This window comes from Grammomys surdaster, unplaced genomic scaffold, assembly GCF_004785775.1.
Source record: "Grammomys surdaster isolate TR1022 unplaced genomic scaffold, NIH_TR_1.0 126132, whole genome shotgun sequence".
Classification (NCBI taxonomy): domain Eukaryota; kingdom Metazoa; phylum Chordata; class Mammalia; order Rodentia; family Muridae; genus Grammomys; species Grammomys surdaster.
The window spans coordinates 1-7,441 of NW_021620940.1; the positions used below are offsets into that span (position 1 = coordinate 1).

The 7,441-nt window shown below is 46.1% G+C and overlaps 1 pseudogene; it reads right to left on the reverse strand.

Annotated features, from left to right (window-relative positions):
• Positions 1–5,105: 5,105 nt before the first annotated feature.
• Positions 5,106–6,218, reverse strand: LOC114612029 (annotated as a pseudogene).
• Between the last annotated feature and the right edge of the window lie 1,223 nt (positions 6,219–7,441).

Genomic DNA, 7,441 nt, shown 5'->3' on the forward strand with positions numbered 1-7,441 from the left:
TAGACTCAACTATATCTCTTTTTGGTGAAATTCTGCCTCTCTCTGGAAGAGACTCTTCCAGAACTTTAAGCACTCCCTTGACCCGTGACCTGTTGAGTCCCACTCTAGAGGCCCAGGGGCTGAGATCCTGCAGTCTGTGGACATGCTCAACTCCTCTCTGTCCATTCACATCATCCACACAAAGTGTCCTAACATAGCTTCCCGGGGGACTTGTGAGCCGTGTCGCACACATGTACATCTCACGCTAGCAGCCATCTGAGCTCTACTTTACGTCTGAAGTGCTGGGCTCAGAGGTAAGGGAGTGAGCAAAAGTCAGTGAGCACTTGGGACAGTGAACTCAGAGTTCCAGGCTCTTCGTGTACAGTTATGAACTGTAGCAGCATGAGACAGGGAGGCAGCTGAATTGATGCACAGCAAAGTTAATCCTGCACCACGATGGCTCTTCTTTCATTTGATTTTGTGGTACAGGTGGTTGAAGTTACCTCACACAGCTCTGTCACTAGGCTGTATCCCCAGCCCTCTTTTTCAACTTTAGCTTATTACTATTTATGTGAGTGTATGTGTGTGAGTGTGTGTGCGTATGTGTGAGTGTGTGTGTGTGTATGTGTGTGCATATGCACTTTTCTGGGGGCATGTGCTCACAGACAAATTAGCATTGGAACCTCTGGAGCTAGAAATACAGGTGGTGGTTACTACCTTGTGTGGATACTGGAAAAGAAACTCCAGTCCTCTAAAGGAGCACTTAACCTCTGGATCGTTTCTTCAGCCCCCATCTTAAGTATCCTGAGGAGACAAGGCTTCACTATGTAACCTTGGCCAGCCGGGAACTCTCTATGTAGCTCAGGTTAGCCATGGCATTACCTCTCCTGAGTTCACTTGATAAGTACTAGGGTTATAGGCATGTGACACCATTTTCCATTTTATTGTAAAATGGGATCTTGCTGATTTGCCCAGGCTAGACTTCATTTAGCTTGTCATCCATCTCAGTACCCCAGGTAGTTTAGAGTACTAGAAAGGCTCAAGCTGACCGTTCTGATTCCTGTGTTATGAAGGGCTACCTGCGCTGCAGAATACAGGACCATACAGAGCTGCACTGTACTGCTGACATTGGACAACGGCCCGCTGAACAGGTCTGTATAAAACGATCTTTCTGCTTCCTGCTTCTTCCTTTCTACCCGGCCCCCTGACTTTCCTAACATAGGAAGGTTCATTTGCTTCATTTCTTGTCCTAATATTCATTTACTATGGACAAAATGATGATATTATATTTTAAAAGTAAATTAACTTTCCCAACTCTAATGTGTGTATATGTTCTTATATTCATATAATTGGATATAGAAGTTGCATATACTATTTCTCTTTATTAAAAGCATACTAAAATATTACACTACCCTTTTCCCTGAATTTCAATGACAGTATAAAATTAATGCACAGAACTGATAAAAAAGACAACATATACAGAGGCATTCATAAGCACACACACACTCACACATGCTATCTAACTATACAACCCTAAGAAAAAACAATCCATTGTTACTCATCAAAATGTATATTAGTCTATTTTCTTATCCAGTGTCTACGATCTTATCAGATTAAAGGTTGCTGTGTAGGAAACATGGCTGCAAGAATAGGAATGCCATGATTAGTACTAAGTCCCTGACCACTTTAGTTCCCACAATAACCTTACATAGTGCAGGTTACCATCTTCCCTTTCCACAGATGGGGAACTGATACCTGCAAGACAGCACAGAATCAAATGCCAGTGCCATGGTTTCAATTCAAGCAGTCAAAATGCAAAGGCATAGCTTATAAATAGTACACTCATAAGGAACTGTTGTTTGTTCCAGGTCTGCGAATGTCAGGAGAAACTTCCAGCAGGCAGTGACAAGTTCCATGAGCATGAGGTAACCAGAATCAGGAAGTGTGTTGCAAGAGAGAGCCAACATTACAGGGTTTTCACGTCTCTCAGAGGAGGGCTGGTGGGCAGAGGCTCTGGTGGAGATCTGTCTAGAAGGAAGAGGGGCTGAGGTGAGGAAGGCTTGGAATGATGGCTGGCCCATGCAGCCTTCACGAACCGCTGGGATCCACCCTGAAGGTAATAATGGCTCCCTGGAAGATTTAATGACACAAAGTTACAGAACCTCTAAGGTAGGGTTCTGTATGCAGGATACTAGCAAAATCTGTAGTACAAGACGGGAGGCTCTGAGTAAAGCAACTGGCCAGAGCCAGAGGACAAAGTAGGGAGATCTGTAAGGAGACTGAGGTACTTGGATCAAGGCAAGTTTCCAAGCTAAGGCATCAGCAGGCACTAAAACCATGGATCATGTGTCTCTGAGATTGAAAACTTGATCTTGGATTAAGATGTGGGTCACTGAGGAGGTGTCAGGTAGCACACCCAGAAAGCGGACAAACAGACAGACAGGGTCCAAGTATCCAGAACTAAGGTCTGGTGCGTCTCAGAACCTGTAAAGTTGCTGAAATCACCAGCTCTTGTGGTTTGAGGAAGTTGACATGCTGCACTGCAGGCAATTTTTTTTTTTTTTTTGAGGCAGAGTTTTTTCTGTGTAGCCCTGGCTGTCCTGGTATTCCCTCTGTAGACCAGGTTAGTCTTGAACTCAAAGATCTATCTCCTCACTCTCACCCCTTGACCTCAAAGATACACACACACATTCACACCCAACTCCAAAATGCTGGGGGAAAAATGTTCAAAATGTGCATCCAAACACTCGAAGACTTTGTAACTAACAAAACAAAACAAAGGCAAATGAAGTTCTTTATGAACTTAGGGTACAAATTCTGTGACCTTAGTGAAAACAGTAACTGAAGTGCAGAAGTATGTTGTCCTTGTGAGAGAAGGGAGGGCTGTGAGGAAGCACACAGGTAGACATCAGAAAGAGGGAAAGGCCAGAAATCAATGGCATTGCGTGCCATGAAGTAAGTATAGGGCAGGACAAACCAGAGTGACTGGGAACATGGCTGTGGTAAGAAGCAGGTAAACTCTGTATGGCCCTGACTGTTTGGACCTTGATAAAATGTTGTGTAACAGGAAATGGTGATTAATAAAAAGCAAACAGGTGTGCTAAAGTGGAAGCCAAAGCTAACAACCAGCAGTATTCCAAACGAATACGAACCCTCCATAACGAGTTAGGGCAGACCAGAAATGACTTAAAACACCTTAGGAAACAGCATTCTAAACAGAGAGTTGACAGCTCACAACAAAAACAAAGAAAATAACAACAATACTTTACAGACATCTCATTAGTCCATCATGTTACCCTCCATGTACTAATAATAGTCATATGTTTTTAATGCATATTGGGACTGAAGACGTGCATGTACACATATTGAGTTAGGTTTGTCACCTATTAGAGATAGGGTTGCATTAATAGTTGATGAAATATGTTAGACAGAAAAGCTAATATTGATACAAACGTGTCATTTTAAATCACTCAGGTACAAATAAATTAAGAAATGCAGGGAGAACTGGACACATGTGTTGTTGGGAGCCAATGTCCTAGCAGAAAGCGGCTATCATCTTTGCAGCCATCTCGAGCCATATAATCTGACAAGAGACTTGTTTTCAACAGCCTACAACAGCTGAGCACACTCTGATAAACATCTTTATATATATATATATATATATATATATATATAGTTTGTTTGTTTTTGTTTTCGAGACAGGGTTTTCCTGTGTAGCCCTGGCTGTCCTGGAACTCACTCTGTAGACCAGGCTAGCCTCGAACTCAGAAATCCTCCTGCCTCTGCCTCCCAAGTGCTGGGATTAAAGGCGTGTGCCACCACTGCCCAGCTCTGATAAACATCTTGTTTTTCTCCCATATCTTGTTTTGTTGTTTAGTGCCCCCAGCCACAAGGCACACTCTGTAAAGCATCTTCAGCTGCGTTCCCCTGCCTGTGCTTATATATACTCAGGATTTCCTTTCAATAAACTGGACTTTAACAGACTCTCTGTCTTGTCTCCATTCTTCGAGCCTCTTGCCCCTCCATCCCCACTCTCTCTCTTGCTAGACCCTGTTGACTGACCCGAGGACCAGAGCACTTGGTGCCCAAATGTGAGGCAGTTCGGAACGGGTCAACGTGTCTTACTCTTCTGTTGCTGTGATAAGACATCTTGACCAAGGCAACGTAAGACATGTTTATTGAGGGCTTTCCGGTTCAGGCAGTAAGATCACGGGCATCACAGTGGAGAACAAGGGACTAGGCTGGCAGGCATGGTGCTGCAGCAGTAAGCTGATCAACACACGCCAGGTAGAGAGCTAAATAGAATAGTGTGGGCTTTTAAAACATACCCCCCACCCTCATCCTGTGATGTACTTTCTCCAATAAGGCCACACCTCCTAATCCTTCCCAAACAGCTCCTCCAATTGGGGGTCATGTATGCAAACATATGATGAGCCTACGGGAACCATTCTCATCCAAACCACCACAGCATGGTGTCATACACCCTAGATGTGTATGTATAGGTGGGTTAATCACACACACTAGGATCACTGCATATAGAACTGTATGTATTTATGGGTAAAGCACCCATACTAGGATCACACACTTGGTACATAGAATTATATATATTGGAGGGCTAATCATATATTCTAGGATCATTGCATATAGAACTGTGGATATAGGTAGTTAGACACACTCCTTAGTATCTCATACACTTGTATGTGTGAGTGGGTTAAACACATGTGTTAGGATCATGGCACATAGAATAGTCAGTATGGTATAGATAAACACATACAATAGGGTTATTACACATAGAAATGTATGTCTGGGTGGCTTAAACACACACACTAGCATCCTGAAGCAGTGTGTACACACTCAGAAGCAGTGAGTACACACAAGAGGCCAGATCCTCTTTTTTTTTTTTTTTTTACTGTGTGTCCCAGTCTTTTATTTAAGAATAAAACGAAGAGTAATGAACGGGATTCCCGATCCACAGCCTCACTGAACTTCATCTCCGCACCCCCCCCGCCCCCATTGTGCTTTTAATCCCTCCTTAGTAAAAGAATTTAATCCCAAAACTCCAGGTTCTCTTTGTCCACCTTCCTTCTTTGCCTTGGCTCACATCATCCCCAGAGAGGGCTGGTGCCTCAGTTTGAATGCATGGGAGAGCCCAGAGTAGTGACGGGAACAGAGGGAAAGGCCTCACCCTCGGGAAAGGGGACGGAGTAGAGTGTGGTGAAGTGGGGGCTCCCATAGCCTGGGGCACCAAAATGGGGGCCTGGGGGCAGAGGAAAGGATACAGGACCCCCCGGGAAAGGCGTCCCTGTAGCCTCATACTCTTCTCGTTGTGCATACTCAGTGCTTGATCTTTTCCCCTTCTGGCGCCGGTTACAGAACCACACTCGAACCACATCCTTCTCCAGCCCAAGCTGCTTGGCCATGGCAGTGATCTGCTGCAGGGAGGGCTTCGGACACTTCTGAAACGTGTTCTCCAGGTTCCACCTCACCCGGTTCTCAATGCTTGTCTGCTTTCTCTTTCGGGCCTGCACCGGGGTCTCTGATTTGCATATCTCCTGAAGGTTTTCATTGTTGTCAGCTTCCTCCACCCACTCCTCCAGCAGGGGGCGCAGCTTACACATGTTCTTAAGGCTGAGCTGCAGAGCCTCAAAGCGGCAGATGGTTGTCTGGCTAAACACCTTTCCGAAGAGAACGCCCAGGGTGAGCCCCACGTCGGCCTGGGTGTACCCCAAGGTGGTCCTCTTCTGCTTCAGTAGCTTGGCAAATTGCTCTAACTCCTTCTGCAGAGCGTTTATGTCCTCGGACTCCTCAGGACTTGGTTCCACCTTCTCCAACTTCACGGCACTGGGGCGGGCGGCACAGGGCTCAGAGGAGGCTTCCTCTGAGTTGCTCTCCACTCGAGCTCCTGCCTGGCCCTCAGGCTGCAAAGTCTCCACGCCAACTTGGGGGACTAGGCCTAGTCCAACCTGAGGTCCACAGTATGCCATGCCTCCACAGAGCTCATATGCTGGGGGACATGGAGAGATCCCCAGTACCTCTGAGCCTGGTCCGATTCCAAGCCCACCTGGAGGCCCTTGGAAACTTAGCCAGGTTCGAGGGTCCACCCAGCCCGGCTCCAACCCTGCTGACCCATCACCCCCACCTGGTGGGGTTGAGAAGGCGAAGTCTGAAGCCAGGTGTCCAGCCGTGGGGAAGGTAGGCACCCCGAGCCGGGGGCCTGGTGGAAGGACCCAGACCCTCATTCTTGAATACTATCTCCAACACATAAAAACCCCTGGAGAAACAGCTGGGTTCAGTGGAGTAGGAAGTGCTGACTAATAAAAAGGAAAGAATGGTGCCAACGTAGACTAGAGACAAGATGAAGACAAGCCTACATACACATAGTCTACAAAGACTCACACCCTATGTAATGAATGTGACAGGGTATGGAAGTCACACACAGAGAAGAGCATCAAATATGTGATATTTTACAAAAATACAACATTAAATCAAACTATCAGAAAATGCCAAGTAAGCACAAGGCACAAAAGTATCTAATACTCCTCAACATATCTAACTCCTGAAGGAAGGCAAAGACTGATACAGAGCAAGGTAGCCTCTAGAAAATAGTCACTAACTTCTAGATTAACTGTCACGCATTTCTAGATTAACGGTCACACACAGATAGATTAACTGACTCTATACCTTTGAACTTGTCTTTCCGACAATGGGGCTCTGCCCCCAGGAGCATGCCAAAACAGGCTATACCACCAAGGGGCGCTCTCAGCCCTGGGAAACTTTTCTAGAACCCAAGTAACTTTAAAAAACACATTTGAAGGGCACATTAAGTTTTTATTACAGATAAAGTCCAGGAGTTGCACCAAAGAACTTTGACATTTCTTAGTTTAATGGTGTAGCACACGACAAATCACCCAAATGTCCTTTCTAGACCCTCACGCAGGAACACATCTTCAACACTAAAGGGATGTTGGCCACATGTTCATCATGGCCTCTCTATATGCTGCACACCGGCAAGCCATGGGAACCTGGAACCAAGGCCGGGAGAATTCCTCACTCAGGGCATCACACCATCTGGATAGGGACCTGATAGAGGCAGTGCAGCATGCCCAAAGGATGGAGAGGAAAAGGCTGAAGAGGATGGAGAGGGATAGACTGAAGAGGATGGAGAGGGATAGGCTGAAGAGGATGGAGAGGGATAAGCTGAAGAGGATGGAGAGGAAAAGGCTGAAGAGGATGGAGAGGAGGAGGTCCAGCTGAAGAACCATGAGTGCAGAGCCTGGGCTGCAGAGAAAACCTAACGTGCAGGCAGGCTTGAAGAACAGACTCCATGTGACCACAGGCAAATAGCACAGAATGGGCAGCAGCTGACTGCTTCCTTCCTTCCCAGGCTGGGACTATACACTCAGCTCTAAGGCAGTCCTCAGCAGGACTCCCGACTCAGCCCTTGCTGTATACTTTAGATCTC